This window comes from Kogia breviceps, chromosome 1 (assembly GCF_026419965.1).
Source record: "Kogia breviceps isolate mKogBre1 chromosome 1, mKogBre1 haplotype 1, whole genome shotgun sequence".
NCBI classification, from domain to species: domain Eukaryota; kingdom Metazoa; phylum Chordata; class Mammalia; order Artiodactyla; family Physeteridae; genus Kogia; species Kogia breviceps.
Genome location: NC_081310.1, coordinates 146482835 through 146508611, shown reverse-complemented (window position 1 = coordinate 146508611; position 25777 = coordinate 146482835). Strand labels below are relative to the sequence as shown.

The 25777-nt window shown below is 38.2% G+C and overlaps 1 protein-coding gene across 17 annotated transcripts in view; it reads right to left on the bottom strand.

Annotated features, from left to right (window-relative positions):
* The window catches only part of JAK1 (Janus kinase 1), a 251537-nt gene that overhangs the window by 70935 nt on the left and 154825 nt on the right, over window positions 1-25777 (bottom strand). For 2 of the 17 annotated variants that reach the window (XM_067006641.1, XM_067006635.1), the window contains exon 3: window positions 3839-3968. The exons of the other annotated variants lie outside the window; for them this stretch is intronic. The gene's annotated coding sequence lies outside the window, so the exon portion shown is untranslated. The remainder of the gene's footprint in view (window positions 1-3838; window positions 3969-25777) is intronic. 17 annotated transcript variants of the gene reach the window in all.

The window sequence follows — 25777 nt, the reverse complement described above, 5'->3', positions numbered from 1 at the left end:
GTGTAAAACCCTTTGGAGATTGACCAGAAGGTTTGTGTAGAATAGAAAGAAATGAGAAAAAGGAGAAAGCTGAGACCAGTTTACAGCAGACCATAAATGCCCAACTCAGGAGTATGGACTTTCCTTTGAGGAGACAACCCCAGAGGAGAACTTAAATCCCCAGACTCACATGAATTCCTCAGAAACAAGAAAAGTCCCCCAATATGTGAATATGTGCTATGGAGAGATGGGGGGAACTCAGACACAAGGAGATGACAGGGAAAAGCATGGGGACACTTTAAATTCATCTGCAGAAAATAATATCCTCTTTTAAAATATTTTAAATGAATCAACTAGTCCTTGATGGATATACAGACACTGTACACTAAGATTCCCCACCTCCCCTTTCCCTCAGTGTGAACATCCCAGGACAATAAAAGTTAACTGAGCAAACAGCCCCAAATATTGCCACTGGTAAGAGCTAATTTCAATATTCATGGGGGGGGGATCCATACTCTAACCCCACCTTACTACACACATAACTCCCACAAAGAACAACTTTAAAAAAATAATAATAAAATAAGAAGCTAGAGGTTTTCTTCTGCAAATTACACTGTGAATGAGTCAGAAAAAACTTTCCCAAAGCTTTTGTCCTCATGGCTGAAGAGACAGCCTGGCCCCGACATTTCCTAACAGCACTGGGGGAACGAATATTCTGCTGCTGTTGATTTAATCATTCTCTGCGGTGCAGCCTCACAGAGTTGTTCATGGGGCTACCCTTGGGAGTCACTCTGAATTATTTTTGTAACATCTTGTCCTTGGATAAAAGGAAACACAGAGTCAGAAATAGGAGGTTAGGAGGTCACCTATTACTCAACAGAGTTGTTTACACAGCCTTGTTTCCCTCTTATCCAGAGTCAATGTCCTGGATAATTGATAGATATAAGGTACGCACATTTCCAGGGATCTAAATATGGCAGAATTCACAAAAATCATGTTCAATGGAAATTTCTCTGCCTTTGATGATTCAGAATAGCATATCAGACCTTCTCAGGCCTTAGAATCATGATTATGACCAATTTTCATTTCACAGAACTGTAAGGGGTGGAACTGGGGGGCGGGAGGGGAATCCAGTTAGTGGAATTTGCACGAACAAGTTCCCTTGTACTAGCATTCATTTCAACAGTCTCTGTAGCCATAAAAAAAGAACGAAAATGCCATCTGCAGAGACAAGGATGGACCTAGAGACTGTCATACTGAGTGAAATAAGTCAGACAAAGACAAATATATATAAAGCTTATATGTGGAATCTAAAAAAATGGTACAAATGAACTTATTTACAAAACAGTAATAGAGTCACAGATGTAGAAAAGAAACTTATGGTTACCAAGGAGGAAAGTGGGGAGGAGGGATAAATTGGGAGACTGGGATTGACATATACACACTACTATATATAAAACAGATAACTAATAAAAACCTACTGTATAGCACAGGGAACTCTACTCAATACTCTGTAATGACCTATATGGAAAAAAATCTAAAAAAAAGAGTGGATATATGTATAATTGATTCACTTTGCTGTACAACAGAAACACAACATTGTAAATCAACTACATGCCAATAAAAATTAACTTTAAAAAATAAAAATAAAAGAATAAACAGTCTCCATTAGTTTACATGAACGTTTTATCAACCCATGCAGTTCTCTGATGTGTGTCCAGCCAGGTGGTACCTGAACATTTCTGTCTTGGCCAAAAGAACTGTGTTTGTCCAGTGCATTACACCTGTACACACAGCTAGTAAGTAGCAGAAATGCAGCACAAAACTGATCCTCAGATGCCACATTTCATGGATCTCACACTGTACTAAAATAAATATTAATGAAGGAGGAGCTTCTGTCTTTTTAGCCTTTCTCCAAACGAATACAAAAAAGCAAAGTTGGCTAACTATACATAACCATTACCTAATCAAAATCAATACAAAATCAATAAACAGTCAATAAATACAACTATATACTTTTTACAACTTACAAAGCACTTTCAATATATGATCTCCATTAATCAAAATAATTTTAAGTATCATTCCTCTTATTTTAATCATAAGTAAACTAAGGCCTAGAGATACTTAAGTGACTTGTAAAAGGTCATATGTATTTATTAACTGGGACTCAAATCCAAGTCATCAGGAGGCAAAGGAAATGGAAACAACTAAAGAAATAAACACAAATGATCATGGTGAAAGGTCATATTTCACTAACAGTCAAATTAAAATAACAGGATGCTATTTTTTATCTATCTAATCAGTAAAGGTGGTGTAGCTGTTTTTAAACGTAGATACAATCCTGGATTAGTTAGAAGTATAAATTACTGTCATCTTCAAACTATAAGTTATTTAGACTCATGATAATAAAAATATACATTCAATAATATAGAAACATATCACTGAAAAGCTAAAGTTCCTCTCCGTACTTCCCAGAGATAATCACTACTCAGTTTTTTTGGTGCAACCTTCCTTGAGGACAATTTGGACTCATATATCATACTTTAAGTTTGGACTTAAAAACCCTCACATTTTGATTCAGTAATCCCACAATATGTTTATGAAAAAGGCAGGTTACAAAACAGCATGCAGAGGATGAGCCTAGCTATGTTGCATAGACACACACAAATAATCCTAGGGAGAGAAAAAAGATGGAAGATGGGGAGAACATTGCAGGAAAAATTACCCATTTAACAGTGATTATCTTGGGTGTCTGTGGGGTTAGTGATTACTTCATTTTGTACACTCTTTAAGATTTTTCAAGTATTATACCACAACTATGTGTTATTCCATTCAGGGGGGAAAAGTAATTTGCCCAAGTTACACAAGGAGTTATGGCTGGGATTGGGGGTTTAGGAGAGATGATTCCTAGTCCACTATTTAAGCCATCCTATCAATATATCCCACTCTGCCTGCTGTAATTTTAAAACAGTTCAACAGTTACCAACAACCCAAAGCAACTAAGAGATGTGACAAGGCAAAATGTAATTACTTGTTAATAAGTGATAGAGGTATGAAGTACTATGACTTCAGAGGAGAAAAAGGTCACTGGTGCACAGAACAATTCCAAAGCCTTCATAAATCAGATTTAGAAAGGTAAAGAGAAAAGCACACTCCATTCCAGATGAAGATAAAGGTGTGATCAAAGGCAGCAGGAAGAAAACCAGCAAGCCTATTTGGTGGACAGTAAGCAGACTTAGGAAGAAAACCAGCAAGCCTTTTTGGTAGACAGTAAGCAGACTTAAGCATATTCATGAAGAGAAGCAGGAAATCAGACCGAGAAAGGTATGCTGGGGTCAGACTGAGATGGAAGAGACGATGGTGGAGTGGAGAGAGGGCCTGGGAGTCACAGACTGCTTACACATCCAACTGGTGAAAAAGCCCCAATGATTCTAACTCCTTTGTCTGCATCCACTTCTCTTCATCATCCCATGATTTCTCTCTCCAATTAGGGCAACACTGTCCTGAAAAGTTTCTGCTTTCCTTCTCATATGCCTCTATTCCAGTCTCCACGATGCAGCCTATTTCTAAACTGCAAATCTGAAAATCTTATGCTTTCTCTTAAATTCCTTTATTTTCTACTCTCTTAAGATGGCCTTCATAGCTACTTGTGATCTAACCTCCCATGGCTTATCACTGTTTGTACCCCAAACTCCAATGTACTATTTGCAGTTCCTGGAATCCAGTACACCCTTGTCCTCCAAGACTTTGCCACCCCCATGCATTCTTCAGTTCACAGCTCAGAAATATATCCATCAACCAGGCTTCCCTGACTTGACCCACCTGCCAAGGTGAGGCATCCAGAGCAACCTGTGCTTACCTTTACAGCAGCACTTATAATCCTGCTCTGTGACCGTCTGTAGAATTGTATCTTCTCCACTGTCTTTGACCCCCACGAGGGCAGGGACTGTAGCTATTATCTGGCTATACACAGCACCCAACAACAGTGCCTAGGGTACAGCAGATATTCAATAAATGTTTGTGGAAGGAACAGATGCTTAAACATTTCCTTTTCCAAGATGCCTCCCCTGACCATCCCCACTTCCCTCTAGAAGTACTCACCTAATCCATGTCAATATTATATACCAGTTTGCATTTAAGAAACTGTTTTATAAGAGTAAATGTGTAGTTATAGGCCTTATTGAATTGTGCAAAACTACTTAACTTTGTATTTTTTTGTATCTTCCCCCACCTGAGATTTTGTAACATGTTGGGAGTTGGCTAGGCGAAATGAAAAAGAAAGTCTAATAATGTACATCAAATCAATTCAATTGGGCCAGCAAGTGAAAAAAAAAACCCAAATTCATAATAATTACGGACCAAATGTTGATTTCTGTTACAGAAGAATCAATAATAAATTGTGAACCAAATTTACAGGTAGTTTTAAAATATTCTCTTACCTACAATTATATTGCAAGGCATTTAAATTTTTTTAATGTATTTTAAAGTATACAATTCAGCAACTTTTAGTATATTCATAAAGTTGTACAACCATTATCACTATCTAGTTCTAGAACATTTTCATGTTCATGCCCACTAGTAGTCACTCTCCATTCTCCCCTCTACATCCCGACAGTCATTAATTTATTTGCCTATTCTGGACATTTCATATAAACAGAATCATACATTATGTGGCCCTTTGTGTCCAGCTTATTGCACCTAACATAATAATTTTTTCAAGGTTCATCCATGTTCCTAAATCTCTATGCCTCGATTTCTTTATAAAATGGGCTTCAATAAATGGTGTTTGGAAAACTGAACAGCCACATGCAAAACAATGAAACTGGATCCTGCCACTTACCACCTAAAATATTTATAATTTCATTTTTATAATTTCACATCTAAGGCTATTGTAGACAATTACAAAAACTGTCATCAACTAAGTGGAAATATTGCATATTAACATTATTCACTCATTCATGAAACAGTATTTGTTGTTTACATTGTATTAAATTGATTGAATTGTATTGAAGCAAATTATATTAAATTGCCTACAATCCTGTCTATAAAAAAAAAAATGAAACTGGGCCACTATCTTATGCCATACACAAAAGTCAACTCAAAATGGATTATAGACTTAAACATAAGACCTGAAACCACAAAACTCCTAGAAGAAAACACAGGCAATAAATTCCTTGATGTCTTGATTTCACTCTTGGTGATGATTTTTTTCAATTTGACACCAAAAGCAAAGGCAACAAAACAAAAACAAACATGGGGTATTACATCAAACTAAAATGCTTCTGCACAGCAAAGGAAACTATCAACAGAATGAAAACACAACCTACTGAATGGGAGAAAATATTTTCAAATCATGTATCTGATAAGGGGCTAATATCCAAAATATATAAGGATCTCATAACTCAATAGCAAAAACAGAACAAAACAAAATTCCACAAACAATCCAATTAAAAAATGGTCAGAGGATCTGAATAGATGTTTTTCCAAAGAAGACATACAGATGGCCAACAGGTACATTAAAAAGCACTCAACATCACTAATCATCAGAGAAATGCAAGCCAAAACCACAATGAGATATCACCTCGCATCTGTTAGAATAGCTATTATCAAAAAAACAAAGAATAACAAGTGTTGATGAGGATATGGAGAAAAAAGAACTCTTGTGCACTGTTGGTGGGAATGTAAACTGGTGCAGCCACTATGAAATAGAGTATGGAGGTTCCTCAAAATATTAAAATAGAACTACCATATGATTCAGGTATTTATATGAAGGAAATGAAAACACTAACTCGAAAATATCTCTGCACCCCCTATGTTTAACTGCAGCATTATTTACAATAGCCAAGACATAGAAACAACTTAAGTGTCTATCAAAGAATGATTGATATAGAAAATTAATATATACATATGGAATATTATTCAGCCACAAAAAGAAGGAAACTCTGCCATTTGGGACAACATCAATGGACCTTGAAGGCACTATGCTAAGTGAAATAAGTCAGAGCAAGACATACTGCATGATCTCACTTACATGTGGAATCTTAAAAAAACAAAAACAAAAACCAAACTCACAGATACTGAGAATAGATTGGTGGTTGCCAGAGGTGGGGCATAGGAGGGTAGGTGAAACGGGTGAAGGGAGTGAAAAGGTACAAACTTCCAATTATAAGTTAAATAAGTCCTGAGGATGTAATGTACAGCACAGTGACTACAGTTATCAATACTGTATTGTATATTTGTAAGTTACTGAAGGAGTAAATCTTAAAAGTTCTCATTGTAAGAAAAAAATGGTAACTATGTGTGGTGATAGACATTAAATTTACTGTGGTAATCATTTCCAAGTATAAACATATATCAAAATATGTTGTATATCTAAAACTAATAATGTTATATGTCAATTATATCTAAATGAATGAATGAATGATCTATACTAACCTGATTGAAACTACAAGGTCTAAAGTAAACATATTAGAAATATTAGAAATGTATTTTTTTAATGTGAAAAAAAAAGAATAAAGTTTGTAAGAATTTTTTTAAAAATTTGACTAATACCAGATGATGGTAATATAAAGTCCTTGCCAGGGATAAAAGAACTACATGGTGGGGGCTTTCCTGGCGGCACAGTGGTTAAGAATCCACCTGCCAATTCAGGGGACACGGGTTCAAGCCCTGGTCCAGGAAGATCCCACGTGCCGTGGAGCAACTAAACCCGGCACCACAACTACTGAACCTGCTCTCTAGAGCCCGCGAGCCACAACTACTGAAGCCTGCGTGCCACAACTACTGAAGCCTGTGTGCCTAGAGCCCGTGCTCCACAATGAGAAGCCACCAAAATGAGAAGCCCATGCACCACAACGAAGAGCAGCCCCCGCTCACCGCAACTAGAGAAAGCCCATGTGCAGCAACGAAGACCCAACGCAGCCATAAATAAATAAATAAATAAAGAACAAACTACGTGGTTGCTACCTTGACCATAAACTCTAAATGACACCTTTTCTCATGAAAGTTATGATGACAGAACCCACCTGTGTTCTAGCCCACACATCTGACTCAGGGTCAGAAATCATGTTCACTACATTATCATCCTACAGATTATCCTACAATCAAAATCTAACTTAGGTTTTCTCCCTGGCACATCCCATGCACTTGGGAAAGTCACCAACTTGACTGTAACTTCCTAGAGGGCAAGAACAAGATCTCTTCTTCTCAAGCCTTCTCTTGAGGCTTCAAGGCATAGTTGGCACAGTGCTCTGAAATTAATAGGTATATATATATTTGTTCAACAACACTTAGATACTACTATGTGCCAGACACTGTACTAGGGGCTATGGTTATAATGAGAAACAAGAAAAACAAGATTCTTTAATACAGAAACAGATATAATTTTTTATATGTTGGTTAGGTTAATGAATCTGAACCAGAAAATATCACAGCCAGGAGTGACATTAATGATTAATTCATTCAATCTACTCATTATAAACGTGGACAAAGACCAAGTCAAAAAGAGAAAAACAAGTATCATATATTAACACACACATGTTGAATCTGAAAAAACTGTTATAGACGATATTATTTACAAAGCAGAAATAGAGACACAGATGTAGAGAACAAACGTATGGACACCAAGGGGGAAGGTGGGGTGGAATGAATTGGGAGATTGGGATTGACATATATACATTACTGATACTATGTATAAAACAGGTAACTAATGAGAACCTACTGTATAGCACAGGGAACTCTATTCAATGCTCTGTGGTGACCTAAATGGGAAGGAAATCCAAAAACAAGGGGATATATGTATACGTAGAGCCGATTCACTTTGCTGTACAGTAGAAACTAACACAACATTGTAAAGCAACTCTACTCCAATAAAAATTTTTAAAAAAACAACAAAAAAAACAAAGACCAAGAGAAGTGGCAAGTCCAAAATAAATACAAGGATTGAATTAAATCAGCATTCCCAAACCATGGTTTCTGGAACCTTGTATTTCTATGCAATGATAATTGTTCTATACACATATAGCTCAGAAAACAGGCAGAAGGAAAAAGAAGGTCCATAGTGAAATAAATTGGGGAAACACTAAACAGTATTTTAAACAAGAACGCTCAGCCTTTTTAAAAAAAGTTTTACTGACATATAGCTGCTGTACAGTATTATATAAATTACAGGTGTACAATACAGTGATTTCATAATTTTTAAAGGTTATATTCCACATAAAATTATAAAATATTGGCTATATTCTCCATGTTGTTCAAAATATCCTTGTAGCTTATTTTATACCTAATAGTTTATATACCTCTTAAGCCCCTAACCCTATACTTCTCTCTCCCCACACTGGTAACCACTAGTTTAAAGAAACTCAGCCTTTAATTTGGTAATAAGTGTAGTGAGTCTCCAACTTTTGCAAAATTATTTGACCTAGGGACTTCTTTAATGGAATATATATTTGGAAAAGTCTGAGTCATATGATCTGTATGTTCTCGTTCACTTCTCAAATTCTATAAATTTACCTAAGAGTATCAGTCTCAGAAAGCCTTCATTCCTGGGGCTTTAAACAATCTAGTTTAATATAACAGATTCTTCAGAAAAGGTATTCGTTCATTATTCATCCATCCGTTCATTCAGTCACGCATATTCATATTGTCTCTCTCTCTCTCCCCCTCACATGCACACACATGTCCTCAAATTGGACAGACACAAGCACAGAAACAAAGTCTAAAATTTCAGTTTAATCAGATCAACTAAAAAGGTACTCATAAAAGAGTGGGGGAGAACAGGGTGTTTTTGTAATGTCACCTCAAGCAGGTGTTCTGGAAGGTAATGCCTGGGAAAAGTTACATTTCCCTATTACCCAATAACCCAAACACCTGGGGAAAGTCCTTGCAATTCTGAGAATAGCATCTGGTCACAAAGAAAACCCAAAGAGAGAGAGGGGAGCAGTCACCTGGGACAGAGTGGAGGCACCTTTCCCCAACTCTGTCCCAAATGATCCTCTGCCTTTAATTGCCTCGGCCTTCTCGCTTCTTTCCCCTTCAACCCACTTGATTTTCCTGTTTTCATCCCTGATCTTTTTGCAACTCTTCTCTTTTCACCATGTGATTGGATAAGTTATATGACACACTGGCAGCTGGCCAGAGAGTCTTCCCAGAAGAGAGCCCACTTTTCAGGAAACCCTGCCTCGTTCCCAGTTAAGGGAAGACAATAGAAAAGAGAGGGGGCAGAGATTGAGATATGGCAAGTTCCAATAGCTCACTAAAATTTGGGAACTCAAGCAGATACCTGTTCACAAAACAGAATCCAACTGTACCCAATTCATACTTAGTATACATACATAGAGATGTATACATGCATATAAAGTATGTCAAATATCAGTGTTAAATTTTTTTAATATGAGAACCCTGTGAATAGTAATAGCTCATGATCCCTCTGCTGTATATTTTCTTGGACTGATTTTTAAAAAAACAGAAATAAAAGTATATTTAAAGCATACATCATGTGGTAGGCCTCTTGTAAAATTTCCCAAACATCCTCCCCATCCCCTTCCCCTCTCCCTGCCAGTTACAGAACCTACACAATGGGAACCTCTGTGACATACCAAATTCAGACACACCTCATCCAATCCCATACAAATTTTTCAGAAGAAAAATCAGTGAGAAAAGTGAATTTTCCTAAATAACTTCCCCTACTTCTATATTTATTCATGCAGTTTAGCACTTAACAATTTTCAGTGTGTGTTCAAGTGTAATATCTTACACAACCCCTATAACAACTGTGTGGGGGGTCAGGTTCTAGCATCCTCATTTTCAGAGGCTAGAGCCTCCTTCACTTCCCAATCTCCAAATACTGGTGAGCCCCGGGACTCAGGCCTGGATCTTCACCTTTCCTCTATCCACACTCACTACCAAAGCAATCACAATGAGCTGCATGACTGAAATGGCACTTACATGCTAACAATTTCCACATATCTCAGAACTCCCATCACAAATACTCAATTACTTCTTCAACATCTCCACTTGGGAGTTAATAAGCGTCTAAAGCCAATATAAAAAACAACACTTGATTCCTGCAACACCACCACACACCACCTCCCTCCTACCCTGAGTTTGACAACTCAGTAAATGTCGCCACTATTCACCACATTGTTTGAGCAAAAAACTCAGAGGTCAGTCTTGACATCTCTTTTTCTCACATCCTATATCCAAACCATCACCAATTCTTATCAGCTTAGCTTCAAAAAGTCATACATCCAACAATTTCTCACCACCCCATTCTCAATCACCATTTTCTTCTTAACATAAGCACCAAGAAGGCAGGGCTGTGTCAGTTTTATTCTCTACTGTATCTGCAATGTCTGACATGATAAATGCTCAATAAATAGGGAATAAGTGAATATTGGCTCAGAGAGTAAGGACCCACAGAGTTAGATAATGACAAAAGCCAGGTCTTGAACCCAAATCTCCAAATACATGGGGGAGGTTTGCTCCCACTATTCCATACTACCTTTTGAAGCTTTAAAGGAAAAGGAAGAGGGGAGCTAAATACTACTACCTTTCATGCTTGTACTTGTTTTTCTTTTTCCTTTACCCTTCTCTCTCAAATGCACATACTCAAAACTTCTTTACCAATAAACTTCTACTCTAAGCAGTGAGAAAATGCATACAAAGGAGAGAAATGTTCATGGATCCAAAGTACAGTCAAATTTTCAGTCATACCTTTGGCCTGTTTTGGTAAAACAGTATAAAATGTTTTAAAGGTTAATAAGGATGATGGGAGAGGGGACCAGTACAGATGCTTCCACAGCCTAATGTCAATCCTGAACTGAAAATATCAGGACACAGGGTTGGGTGTGGGGTTGCTTCTATGAAGTAAAGCAATATATGTGTACATTTTATCTAACTGCACTTATATTGGGTTGGCCAGAAAGTTCATTCAGGCTTTTCTGTAACATCTTATGGGAAAACCCAAACGAACTTTTTGGCCAACCCAATACATTCCTACTGGTGTCCTTGAGGAATAACTATTAGAAAATGAAAAAGATGGGTTCTGAAGGAAAAATAACACTTTTCTAGCATAATAAACCTCTTTGGGCCCTTCTCAGACCTGCAGCAAAGTGGAATTTATAAAGTGTGCCAGGCCCATTATAGAGTCTGCCACAATAAATCTCCACCTTTCTGAGCCTCAGGTTCCAGGTACAATGAAAGCATACAAATAAGATATGTTAGAAGAGTGTGCTCAGCCCTGACATGCCAGGATTCCCCTAATTTTAAGGAACTGGGCTCCTGAGAAGATACAGGAGCTACCTCTGAGTGCAATAAAACATACCAGTGAAATGCAGGAGTAAAGACTACAAAAAAGCTAGAAGACGCAGCTCACACCCAAACTACCCACTGACTGGAAAATAATTAAGAGCTTTACTCTGCTATTTGCATTAGCCTAAATCCTTCTAAAACAGTTTTTTCCCAGTTTGGAACTTGAGACATGTTCAAAAGTGTTTAGCATTGTAACATCTGTCCAAAACTATTAAGGAAAAGAAGAATGACAAAGTAAAGGATACTACTGATCTCCTTAACAGACAGAACATTTCAGATACTTTTAAAATGTCCATTTATCTCTAAATAGAAATGGTGATGTAAAGTGAAGTCAAGTCAGCACTGCTCAGGTTAAAATATTATGCACTGTAATCACAAATAATTTTTATCAAATCCTTAAACGTAAAACCTAAAACCATATTAAGCTATATAAAAAGCCATATAAGGCTAGCTTTTTGGTCCTTATTCTCATGGTGGTAATCCTCTCAAAACGACATATACATTGAGCTGTATCCTTATTAATTTTAACATGATAGAGGTCTTTCTACTGAGCTACCATTTCCAGCTATTCTTTTTTTTTCTTTTAAGTTTAAATTTATTTAAAATTTTTTGTATAACATGAGATGGATAACCTAGTTCACTTTTTAAAAATATGGATAGGGGCTTCCCCGGTGGCACAGTAGTTGACAGTCTGCCTGCTAATGCAGGGGACATGGGTTTGTGCCCTGGTCCGGGAAGATCCCACATGCCACGGAGTGGCTAGGCCTGTGAGCCATGGCCACTGAGCCTGTGCGTCTGGAGCCTGTGCTCCTCAACGGGAGGGGCCACGACAGTGAGAGACCCACGTACCGCAAAAAAAAAAAAAAAAAAAAAACAGATAACCAACTGAACCAATACTATTTATTGCAAAGATCCTCCTCTCCCATTACTCTTACTCTGCACTGTCGTTAACTTTTTATTATGTGTGGGTCTAATTCTAGATTCTGTACTTTATGTCCAGCAAATTTATCACCTCCCTTGGCAATACCACCTTGCCTAACTTGGGGCTGCTTTATGGCAAGTGTTGATAGCTGTGGCGTGGGCCCTCCATTCTTGTGTTCATTTTTACCATCATTTTGGGTCTTTCACACTTCCACGTACATTTTAGAGTCTACCTGTCAAGTTCCATAGTACTCATTAGAATCTGAACTGGCAATACACTGCATCTATAAATCAATTTAGGGAGGATTGATGTCTTTTTTTTAATAGATCTTTATTGGAGTATAATTGCTTCACAATACTGTGTTAGTTCCTCTTGTACATCAAAGTGAATCAGTCATATGCATACATATGTCCCCATATCCCCTCCCTCTTGAGCCTCCCTCCCATCCTCCCTATCCCACCCATCTAGGTCATCACAAAGCAAGAAGCAGATCTCCCTGTGCTATTGTGCTGCCACTAGCTATTTTACATTAGGTAGTGTATGTATGTCGATACTAATCTCACTTCATCCCAGCCTCCCCCTCCCACCCCGTGTCCTCAAGTCCATTCTCTTTATTCCTGCCCTGCAACTAGGTACATCAGTACTTTTTTTTTTTTAAGATTCCATATATATGTGTTAGAATACGGTATGTGTTTTACTCCTTCTGACTTACCTCACTCTGCATGACAGACTCTAGGTCCATCCACCTCACTACAAATAACTCAATTTCATTTCTCTTTATGGCTGAGTAATATTCCACTATATATATGTATCACATCTTCTTTATCCATTCATCTGTCGATGGACATTTAGGTTGCTTCCATGTCCTGGCTACTGTACATAGTGCTGCAATGAACACTGTGGTGCATGTCTCCTTTAGAATTATGGTTTTCTCTGGGTATATGCCCAGTAGAGGGATTGCTGGGTCGTATGGTAGCTCTATTTGTAGTTTTTTAAGAAAACTCCATACTGTTCTCCAGAGTGGCTGTATCAATTTACATTCCCACCAACAGTGCAAGAGGGTTCCCTTTTCTCCACACCCTCTCCAGCATTTATTGTTTGGAGATTTTTTGATGATGGCCATTCTGACTGGTGTGAGGTGATACCTCCCTGTAGTTCTGATTTGCATTTCTCTAATGATTAGTGATGTTGAGCATCCTTTCATGTGTTTGTTGGCAATCTGTATGTCTTCTTTGGAGAAATGTCTATTTAGGTCTTCTGCCCACTTATGGATCGGGTTGTTTTTTTTGATATTGAGCTGCATGAGCTGCTTGTAGATTTTGGAGATTAATCCTTTGTCAGCTGCTTCATTTGCAAATATTTTCTCCCATTCTGAGGGTTGTCTTTTCGTCTTGTTTATGGTTTCCTTTGCTGTGTAAAAGCTTTTAAGTTTCATTAGGTCCCATTTGTTTATTTTTGTTTTTATTTCCCTTTCTCTAGAAGGTGGGTCAAAAAGGTTCTTGCTATGATTTGTCACAGAGTGTTCTGCCTATGTTTTCCTCTAAGAATTTTATAGTGTCTGGCCTTACATTTAGGTCTTTAATCCATTTTGAGTTTATTTTTGTGTATGGTGTTAGGGAGTGTTCTAATTTCATTCTTTTACATCTAGGCTCTCCAGTTTTCCCAGCACCACTTATTGAAGAGGCTGTCTTTTCTCCATTGTATACTCTTGCCTCCTTTATCAAAGATAAGGTGACCATATGTGCGTGGGTCTATCTCTGGGCTTTCTATCCTGTTCCATTGATCTATATTTCTGTTTTTGTGCCAGAACCATACTGTCTTGATTACTGTAGCTTTGTAGTATATTCTGAAGTCAGACTATACTACAGGGAGCCTGATTCCTCCAGCTCTGTTCTTCTTTCTCAAGATTGCTTTGGCTATTCAGGGCCTTTTGTGTTTCCACACAAATTGTGAAATTTTTTGCTCTAGTTCTGTGAAAAATGCCATTGGTGGTTTGATAGGGGCTGCATTGAATCTGTAGATTGCTTTGAGTATTACAGTCATTTTCAGAATGTTGATTCTTCCAATCTAACAACATGGTATATCTCTCCATCTGTTGGTATCATCTTTAATTTCTTTCATCAGTGTCTTATAGTTTTCTGCATACAGGTCTTTTCCCTCCTTAGGTAGGTTTATTCCTAGGTATGTTATTCTCTTTGTTGCAATGGTAAATGAGAGTGTTTCCTTAATTTCTCTTTCAGATTTTTCATCATTAGTGTATAGGAATGCAAGAGACTTCTGTGCATTGATTTTGTATCCTGCTCCTTTACCAAATTCATTGATTAGCTCTAGTAGTTTTCTGGTAGTGTCTTTAGGATTCTCTATGTAGAGAATCATGTCATCTGCAAACAGTGACAGCTTTACTTCTTCCTTTCTGATTTGGATTCCTTTTATTTCTTTTTCTTCTCTGATTGCTGTGGCTATAACTTCCAAAACTATGTTGAATAACAGTGGTGAGAGTGGGCAACCTTGTCTTGTTCCTGATCTTAGTGGAAATGGTTTCAGTTTTTCACCATTGAGAATGATGCTGGCTGTGGGTTTGTCATATATGGCCTTTATTATGTTGAGGTAAACTCCCTCTATGCCTACTTTCTGAAGGGTTTTTTAATCATAAATGGGTGTTGAACTTTGTCGAAAGTTTTTTTCTGCATCTATTGAGATGATCATATGGTTTTTATTCTTCAGTTTGTTAATATGGTGTATCACATTGACTGATTTATGTATATTGAAGAATCCTTGCTTTCCTGGGATAAACCCCACTTGATCATGGTGTATGATCCTTTTAATGTGCTGTTGGATTCTGTTTGCTAGTATTTTGTTTAGGATTTTTGAATCTATGTTCATCAGTGACACTGGCCTGTAGTCAGTCTTTCTCTGTGACATCCTTATCTATCAGGGTGATGGTGGTCTCATAGAATGAGTTTGGGAGTGTTCCTCCCTCTGCTATATTTTGCAAGAGTTTGAGAAGGATAGGTGTTAGCTTTTCTCTAAATGTTTGATAGAATTCACCTGTGAAGCCATCTGGTCCTGGGCTTTTGTTTGTTGGACGATTTTTAATCATGTCTCAATTTCAGTGCTTGTGATTGGTCGGTTTATGTTTTCTATTTCTTCCTGGTTCAGTCTTGGAAGGTTGTGCTCTTCTAAGAATTTGTCCATTTCTTCCAGGTTGTCCATTTAATTGACATATAGTTGCTTGTAGTAATCTCTCATGATCCTTTGTATTTCTGAAGTGTCAGCTGTTGAATTAATTTCATTTCTAATTCTATTGATTTGAGTTTTCTCCCTTTTTTTCTTAATGAGTCTGGCTAATGGTTTACCAATTTCGTTAATCTTCTCAAAGAACCAACCTTTAGTTTTATTGATCTTTGCTATTGTTTCCTTCATTTCTTTTTCATTTATTTCTGATCTGATCCTTATTATTTCTTTCCTTCTGCTAACTTTGGAGTTGTTTTGTTCTTCTTTCTCTAATTGCTTTATGTGTAAGGTTAGGTTGTTTATTTGAGATGTTTCCTGTTTCTTGAGGTAGGACTGTATTGCTGTAAACTTCCCTCTCAGAAATGCTTTTGCTGCATCCCATAGGTTTTGGGTTGTCATATTTTCATTGTCATTTGTTTCTACGTATTTTTTTATTTCCTCTTTGATTTCTTCAGTGATCTCTAGGTTATTAAGTAGTGTATTGTTTAGCCTCCATGTATTTGTATTTTTTACAGAATTTTTCCTGTAATTGATATCTAGCCTCATAGCATTGTGGTTGAAAAAGACAGTTGATACAATTTCAATTTTCTTAAATTTACCAAGGCTTGATTTGTGACCCAAGTTATGATCTATCCTGGAGAATGTTCCATGAGCACTGATCCAGGTATTCTTTATTCCTTTTTATGTATTCCACTGTTCAAGCTTTCAGGCAAGTCCTCTTTCCCATTTGTTTCCAATTAGTAAAAGTTTCACTATGCAGAGTTTTTAAATTAATTATGTTTTGCTTGAATTAGTGCATTTGGGAGAAGGTCCCAAAGACCCCAGAGCAGAAGCAGATAGGTAAGGCTCCTATCTTTTCCAGTCTTCATGTTTTTACTCCTTTTACTCACAAAATGCCATCTGAATAATCCTAATGAGACACTCAAATTGCTGCATTTCATTCCAAGCTTGCTAAAATGGAAACATACGCTCATAGGCTTTAGAAAATGATATATTGTATGTTCATGGCATACATACACACACACCTTCAGTGTACACTGTGTTAGTAAATATAACCTTGTTAGGTCTGAATTTTTGTGTCTCCCCAAAATCCACATGTTAGAATACTAACACCCAGTGTGATGTGGAGTCTTTGGGAGGTGATTAGGCCAAGAGGGTGGAGCCCTCAGGTATTAGTGCTCTTGTAACAGACCCCATAGAGCTCTCCAGCCCCTTCTACAATGTGAGGTTACAAGAAGTCTGTGACCCAGAAGGAGGCCCTTACCCAACCACATTGGCACTCTGATCTTGGACTTCCGGCCTTCAGAACTGTGAGAAATAAAAAAATTTCTGTTCTCTATAAGATAGCCAATCTCTGGTATTTTGTTATAGCAGTCCAAGTAGAATAAGAAAAACTTCTATGCATAGGTGAAGCTGTGTCAGTAGAGGTGGTCTTTCTCCAGCTCAAAAAAATCAAGCAAGTATTAAATTCCCAGACAAGGTCACAGGCTTCACCAAGCTCTATTCATCAAAAGCCGAGACCACTGGGGACTTCCCTGGTGGTCCGGGGGTAAAGAATCCACCTTCCAATGCAGGGGACACGGGTTCAATCCCTGGTCAGGGACCTAAGATCCCTCATGCCGCGGGGCAACTAAGCCCTCACGCCACAACTACTGAGCTCGTGCGTGTCAACGAGAGAGCCTGCGTGCCGCAAACTACAGAGCCCACGCACTCTGGAGCCTACGCGCCACAACTAGAGAGGAGCCCGCGCCACAACAAAAGATCCCGCATGCCTCAACGAAGACCCGACGCAGCCAAAAGAATAAATTAAAAAAAAAAAAAAAAAAAAAAAAAAAGCCCAGACCACTGAAACATTAGTGGCAATATAACAAACAAAGAATAAGTGGCTGCTGAGTGAATGAATGAATGAACAAAGGACACAAGAACTTATCTTCTACTGTTACTGCTGTGTAACATGCTAGCTACTGCCATGTTTCTATTTCTCATTCCTATCATTAACCTATTAGAATGCAATAAAAGGCATTCCAATCAAATCTGATGTGTTCTGGGTTTTTTTTCCAAATTACAACTTGGTATTTAATGATGTATTTCTTTTTCTGTTTGAGGGTAACTCGTTAGCATTGGTTGCTTCACACAGGAGCTGCTGACAAGCAAGCTGGCACAAGGTCTGAGGTGATTAGCAAGAGAGGGTTAGGGTCAGGGGCAGAAGTGGTTGAAATCAGGTGGGGGCGAAGTGGTGTTTAATAGAGCAGAGAAGATGATATGAAAGGGAAACGAGCTGGTGATGAAATACAAAGGTTTTAGGCTGGAAAGGAAGGAAAGGATAAGGCCAGGAAGAAAAGCTAAACAGGAACAGTGAAGTTGAGAAAACTGAGAGCAAGAAAAAGATATGAAGAGACAAAGAGAGTATCATGAGAAGCATTTATAAAAAAGAAAACGGATGTTCTCATCCAGGTCGAATTTTTGAAGTTTCAGTCCTTATCTTTATGGTAATGCTTCGGCACAACAGGTTTATTGATTCTTTGTTCAAGAACTTTAACAGGCAACACGGTGAGTTAATTTGTTTTATTTAGCCCTTATTCTCCTGGGGAGGTGACTTCTTCAGTGAGATGGTACATCAATGTATACTCATTAGTATTCTTAGGTAATATAGATCTCTTTGCCACAAAAGCTTTTGCCTTTTAAATTCCAAACAGTTCCATGAAAATAATGTCAAAACTATAATGCTATCTTTATATTTGTTACTTATTTTACTCTCTGACTTAACCCACAAGATTCTAAGGCAGTTTATAAGAATATATTGAATAAAATAGAAATATATTAAAAAATAAAACAAGAATCCAGGACCAAGGAAATTATAACACAGGACAAAAAGTTAAAACAAGGGGAAAATTATTTGCAAGCTACAGCTTTCTAAACAGATGAGCCACAAACTGAGTTTCCTAGGTGTCAAAAAGACACGGGAAATATGACCAAATACCTTACTTTCACTGTCGAAAGGAACAAAGAAAATGCACCTGTTCTTTAAGAAATGGAATTCTTTTCTGGCCTTATTTTTTTTTTTTTAACATCTATGTTTGGTAGTGTATATATGTCCATGCCACTGTCTCACTTTGTCCCAGCTTACCCTTCCCCATCCCCGTAACCTCAAGTCTATTCTCTAGTAGGTCTGAATCTTTATTCCCATCTTGCCCCTAGGTTCTTCTGATCTTTTTTTTTTTTTTAGATTCCATATATATGTGTTAGCATACGGTATTTGTTTTTCTCTTTCTGACTTACTTCACTCTGTATGACAGTCTCCAGGTCCATCCACCTCACTACAAATAACTCAGATATCATCTCACACCGGTCAGAATAGCCATCATCAAAAAATCCACAAACAATAAATGCTGGAGATGGTGTGGAGAAAAGGGAACCTTCTTGCACTGTTGGTGGGAATGTAAAGTGATACAGCCACTATGGAGAACAATATGGAGGTTCCTTTAAAAACTAAAAATAGAACTACCATATGACCCAGCAATCCCACTACTGGGTATATACCCTGAGAAAACCATAATTCAAAAAGAGTCATGTACCAAAATGTTCAATGCAGCCCTATTTACAATAGCCCAGACATGGAAGCAACCTAAGTGTCCATCAACAGATGAATGGATAAAGAAGATGTGGCACATATACACAATGGAATACTACTCAGCCATAAAAAGGAATGAATCTGGCCTTATTTCTAAAACAAATTTCTCATGAGGTGGGATGAAGCATTTGAAATTTGATCTCCTGAAGCTTCTGTAGTTCTCCCAATTACTCAGAGATTTATGCTGCACTTGGGAATATAAACATAGGGCATTTATATTCCAAAAAATCAAGTCAGGCCACCAGCCTAAAATCTGAATTTCTCTCTTTTCTTTTTAGTATTTTTCCACAAAGCCACTTCCCCTCTATGATTCCTGTCTTCTCCTTGGCACTTAAAATGTACTTCCATATACACTAGCAAACGTAAAACAGATAGCTAGTGGGAAGCAGCTGCATAGCACAAGGAGATCAGCTCGGTGCTTTGTGACCACCTAGAGGGGTGGGAGGGTGGGAGGGAGATACAAGAGGGAAGAGATATGGGGACATATGTATATGTATAACTGATTCACTTTGTTACAGAGCAGAAACTAACACACCATTGTAAAGCAATTATACTCCAATAAAGATGTTTAAAAAAATGTACTTCCTTAGGACACATCAGTCAAAATGGGCAATTAAAGTGTATAAAATGCTAAAACCATGACAAATCTAGAAAATTATTCAGGAGTGGAGAAACAAAAAAACATTCTTAACGAATGATCAATCTAGTTAGAGAGATGAGATTGACATAAAACTTAAGAAAATTACCAGAAAGCATCTAAGAAATGCTAAATTATTGGGGATTTGGAGGGATTTGGGATTGCAAGAATAAGGCCAGAAAACCTTCCTACTGCAGCAGATTAAAAGTAAACAATAGACGGGTGTTATGAATACAGGGTGACCAAATAATTTATCACCCGAACTGGTACACCTGAGAGTTAAAGAGGGTGCTACTAATAATTACACCCAACCACAGGTGTAGACCAGGGCCCTCCCAGTCAAACAGGAACATATGGTCATTCTGTGAGCTCATCATGACTTTACATCCCTATCAAATATACTACTTCATTATACCCCCAGCAACATCATGTAGGATAGAGAAGGCCAATAATATTACCCCATTTTACAGATAAAGAAAGCACAGGCCAAAGAGATTAGTTAAGTAACTCAAGTTTGCAAAGAGGAATATCACAGCAGAGACGTAACCCAGGTCTATCAACTCCTAACTCAATACCCTTCCACTAAATATCTAAGCCATGACCCGAATCAGACAAATATTACTGATGTGGACCTAAGTTCTTCTCTTGTCAATAACAGTGACAAAAGTTTAAGATATTTTCAAATATAGGGAGAAAATATCTTCCTTTATTTTTTATTTTATTTTATTTTTTTGCGGTATGCGGGCCTTTCACTGCTGTGACCTCTCTCGTTGCGGAGCACAGGCTCCGGATGCGCAGGCTCAGCAGCCATGGCTCACGAGCCCAGCCGCTTCGCGGCATGTGGGATCCTCCCAGACCGGGGCACGAACCCATGTCCCCCACATCGGCAGGAGGACCCTCAACCACTGCGCAACCAGGGAAGCCCTTCCTTTATGTTTTAAATGCAAACCTCGGTTTATTATGTGTTGAGTATTTTACAGTTATAACAGGATTTTTTTCTTGTTCCTGACTTCAGTTTTGTTTCTTCATTTCCAATAACCCAAATATAGGCAAGGATCCTGGATAAAAACATCATTGATGCAAGACAGGCTTAAATTCAAAACTCTCATAAAATTTACTTCAGTTTAACTCAGTTAACTTCAGGCTCTCCATTTTAATACATTAACAGTAATCTGTCTCTGTTTTCTAGCCCTAAAATGAGTATTACTATGCCAACACCTGCACTACAACAAGCAGCAAATTATTAGAAAATGTTTTGTAGAATTACTGGGTAATAGTCACTTAATCTAGTAATTCTCAAAGCCAGCTGTACATCAGAATCACCTGGGAGCTTTGAAAAAATATACTATTCCATACAATAACTCCTGGACCTCTGAGTTCCTGAGGAACTCAGAGAAGAATATTTTTTTAATTCTTCAGGTGATTCTGAGGCCCAGCCCTTCTAATCCCAATCCAAATTTGGCCAACCCAAGACTTCCAAGGTAGATGCAGGTAACACTAGACACCCCCATCAACCTGTTATATCATTCTAATCTCTCCTCTACAACCCATATGATTTTTTTCTATTAATTTTCTTTCTTTCCACTCTGCAATGCAGCGATGACAGGCGGCTGAGGACCTGCACATTGCAAAGAGAAAGCTGTGCAGCAGATCCCATTCATTCTTCCCCCACCACCCTCATAAACATCTTCTGAAGGAGCCTACATCCAAAGATAAAAGCTGCTCTTTGCTAAGCACTTACTACCATGGCTCTGGCTGTGCTAATCGCTTTGCATGCATGGCCTCAATCTCCACCTTAACAGTGAAGAGGGAACTATTCTCATCTCCATTTCTCATTACAGAAGAGGTAAGCTCTTCTCAATACACCCACCAACCAACCTGAAGCTATTCTGAGACCCCTTTGCCTTCAAGCTGCACACCACAGCCCAGGACCCCAATGAAGTCTCAATGGAAAAAGAATCAAAGAAGCTCTTAGATTTTCTATTAGACTGAAACTGAAATCTAAACGTTAGCATCAGGAAAGGGAAGCAAAAGTGCATTTCTGAATTACAAACTGCTCCTTATAAAAGTACTTCTAGAAAAAATCAGCAATCCGTCTGGAAAATGAAACATTTAGACTTTGAAGGTACATCAAAGGTGACTCTTACAATGTGCAATTTGGGACTTTCCTCTCTGTGTGGCTGGAGACAAACAGGATTCACTGTTTCAAATGCAATCTCATACCCAAGTTATTTCTTCCTCTTTAGTTGCTCTACTGGATAAAGAAAAATGGGCCTCCACCTGGATGTGTTTGATTGGTGGGTGGCCATATAGTGTATTGTCCAAACTGGGAGACTTTAAAATTGAAAGTGTGGTGCCTTTCATAATTATGCTGGAAAAATAGAAATAAGTGGAATTTATGGTACACTAGGAATAACAAAATTCAGAGACAACAAAGGAAAAATCAATTACCATGGACTCACTGAGTTGAAAAAGCCAACTGCAGAATAACATGTACGGTAGGATCCCATTTGGATGGGTGGATGGGTGGATGGGTGGATGGGTGGATGGGTGGATGGGTGGATGGGTGGATGGATGGATGGATGGGTGGATGGATGGGTGGATGTGTGGATGGGTGGATGGGTGGGTGGATGGATGGATGGATGGATGGATGGATGGATGGATGGATGGAAGGACGGATGGATGGATGGATGGATGAACAGATGGACGGATGAATATTGAAATGCAGTGCTGTGGGAGCAGAAAGCAGATTCCTCTAACTCTATATAAGGGCGGATCAGGCAAGGTTTCACAGGGAAGAGTATCCTGGGGCTGTGATTTGTGAAAAATAGTGGATATTAAATGGGAGAAACAGGTGAGAATGAAGACAGCTCATTTCACACAGAAATAAAAGTATGTGTAAAGGGCACAGATTCAAGAGCATGCAGAGACCTTTCCATAAAATGCAGGGTTGTGCAGTACCTGCAGCAGTGGGTGGCCAGGTTGAGGAACCAGGAGTTTAGAGCGAAGGTTAGAGGAAGCCAATGAAGACTGCATTTGAGAAGGACCAATTTGTATTGGTCATCTTGGGCGTGCAGGAGATATAAGGCAGAGGAACCAGCAGCTAGGAAGCAATGCAATGGATCAAAGAAGAAATGATATCCAACTGAAGCATGACAAACAGCTATGAATCCCTACCCCAGACAAGGGGCTGGGCACTAGGGGTTCAAAGATAAACAGGATTACTTGCTGCTTTATAGAAAGTGGGGTCCAACTGAAGAGAAAGATACAGGGACAATTTTCATATGAGAGAATGACCATAGATAGTTTGAATAAAAGGCTGAAACAACAGAAAGTTTTTTACTCTAAACCCTTCAAGAACTGCTGAAGGGAATGCTAACAGAAAGTTCAGAAGTCATGAAGTCCTGGAACAAAGTAGAAATGAACAGCTGGGAAGAAAAAACCTTTCTGAGAAAATTATCAAGGTTGACCTCTTATGTGTGTTTAAAGATAACTGAGAAATATCTGGGCTGATAAATTTAAAACATAACTATAATTAAAGTATTGCAACTTGAGGTATGTGTGATGGGGGAGTTTTTCCTGAGTACAAGGTGAAGCGTAATACTATTCAACGAAAAAGACATCATATTTTTAAGCCTGACCCAAGTTCAAATCCCAATTACTGGCTACGTGACCTTAAGCCAATTATTTTACCTGCCTCTCTTCATTGTAAAAGGAAAATAGCCACATTTATACCTTATATCTTATAGAATTGTGCAGAGTAAATGAATCTGGATTCCTGGTTAAAACACCAGACTGAACACAGGTGTCCAATTTCATTCCCTCTTGAAACCCCACTAAATTATCTATGTGTGTATGTGTATAAAATAATAAATATAGTAAGACATTTTTGTTTTAAGACAAACTATAAAGTGGGGCAGGGGGGAAACAGGCAAAGAGAAAACTGCAACTAACTTTTGGAAACTGGCAATTAGATAGATGTATAGAAAAATGACTTTGATGACCCATGAAAACTGAATCCCAAGCTGACAGTGGCAAAAGCTGAAAACGAAATAAATGTATACCCCAGAAGGTTCAAATATTACAGGAGTTGAAAACACCCCGAAACTGGGATAAAAGAGGAAGACTGGGGAGAGGTGTTTGAGGAACAGAATTCCTTTGCCCACTCCTCCACCCTAGCAAAAGTCTAGACTAGTACTGTCCAATTAAAATTTTCCATAATAATGGAAATATTCTCTATCTGCTCTGCCTGGTATTGTAGCCACTAGTCACATGAAGCTACTGAGAGCTTAAAATGTGACTAGAGCAAATGAGGAATTGATGTCTTAATTTTATTTAATGTTTATTAATTTAATTTAAATGGCTACATGTAGCTAGTGGCTATTGCATTTTAGGGCAGTACAGGTCTAGAGGCTTATATTCTGGAAAGGATAAAACATGGGATCCTGGGACTGGAGATGCCAGGCAATGGAGACATTATGGCACACAGGACGACTGTGTCTACACACACACACACGCACACAGAATGCTGAGGACTTGGATGCTGCAACCTCCACCCTCTTACCCACATGGCTCCAGAAATGCTGGCAGCCAGGCCTTTGACCCTCCAGGCAAGAGACTGAAATATTCTTTTCAGAGGAATGAGAACAAACCTAAAGATACTGACATTGGGGGTTCCCCAATTAATGGCCCATTCAAGTCAACCTTCCGTGAAGTTCAAAGTTCACAAGCCCCATGCACATGCTCAGCTTTCCCCTCCTGTTTAATCATGAACAGCCAAGGTAAACAAATGTCTGAGGAGAGCCTCTAACACAGAGACAACTCAGCATAAACAAAGCTAATTTACACACAGAAAAAAAACTTTGTCTTCGGAGATATAAAGGAATATGTTTTTATCTATGAAGCAAGACTAAAACATTTTTAAAGTAACATTTCAGAGAGGAAGGAGCTCTTGAATATTAAAAAGATGGTAACAAATGAAACAGGACTGGAGAAGGGCTGTACAGAACTTTCTAGGTTGACAGAAATGTCCTATATTTTGCTTTGGGTGGTGGTTGCATGAGTGTATGCAATTGTAAAAACTAAGTGAAATAAAGAAGATTAGTGCACTTTACCGTATGCAAATTATACCTTTATTTTAAAAGTTTCAATAGAAGGGTTCGAGGATAAAGTTTGGGAAATTGCTCAGCAAAGAGGAGTTTGAAAATGAGAGAAAACATAAGAAAATTAAGATCAGAAAGTCACACTTCGTGCAAGAGGGAAGAGATATGGGAACATATGTATATGTATAACTGATTCACTTTGTTGTAAAGGAAAAACTAACACACTATTGTAAAGCAGTTATACTCCAATAAAGATGTTTAAAAAAAAAAAAAAAGAAAGTCACACTTTGGAGTAAAAGACGTACCTACAGAAAAGAAAGAGAAGATGGAGAGAAAAAAAAATCATCAGCAAAATCATTTAAGAAAGATTTTCCAGAACTGAAGGTGACCAGTTGCCAGATTGGAAAGGCCCCAAAATAGAAAGGATAAAAAGACCTGCTCTGGGTATTACTGGGACCACTGGAAAAAGAAGTCTGTAAAGCTTCCAAAAGAGAATAAAAGAAGGCACCTTCAAAAGATCAAGAATTGAGAATGTTTCAGGCTGGCTGGCTTTCTTCCTTTCTTCCAGAACTGAGAGGCTTTCTAACAGTTGCAAGAAGCAAGGAGACAATCAGCCAGTGCCTTCAAAATTCTGAAGGGAAACAATTTCTAACCTAGAAGTCTACAACCAGCCAAATTATGAATAACGCATGAAGAAGGAATAAAGGCATATTTAGACATTCAAGATCTCAAAAAATTTACCTGCTATGCATCGTCAAGAAACTAGCAGATATATTTAGGGCTGTCATCAACAAGATCCCCACAGACTGCATCAAGGGGCAGAATGCCAGATTGCTAACTGAATTTGGCTTTTTTTAATCATACACTGATAAAGTTCCTTCTTGTTCTTCATCCTATATCCTGATGCCTCAATCAGTAAAAGACCATTTCACCCCACAAAGTTTACATTCTGCTTTGGTCTA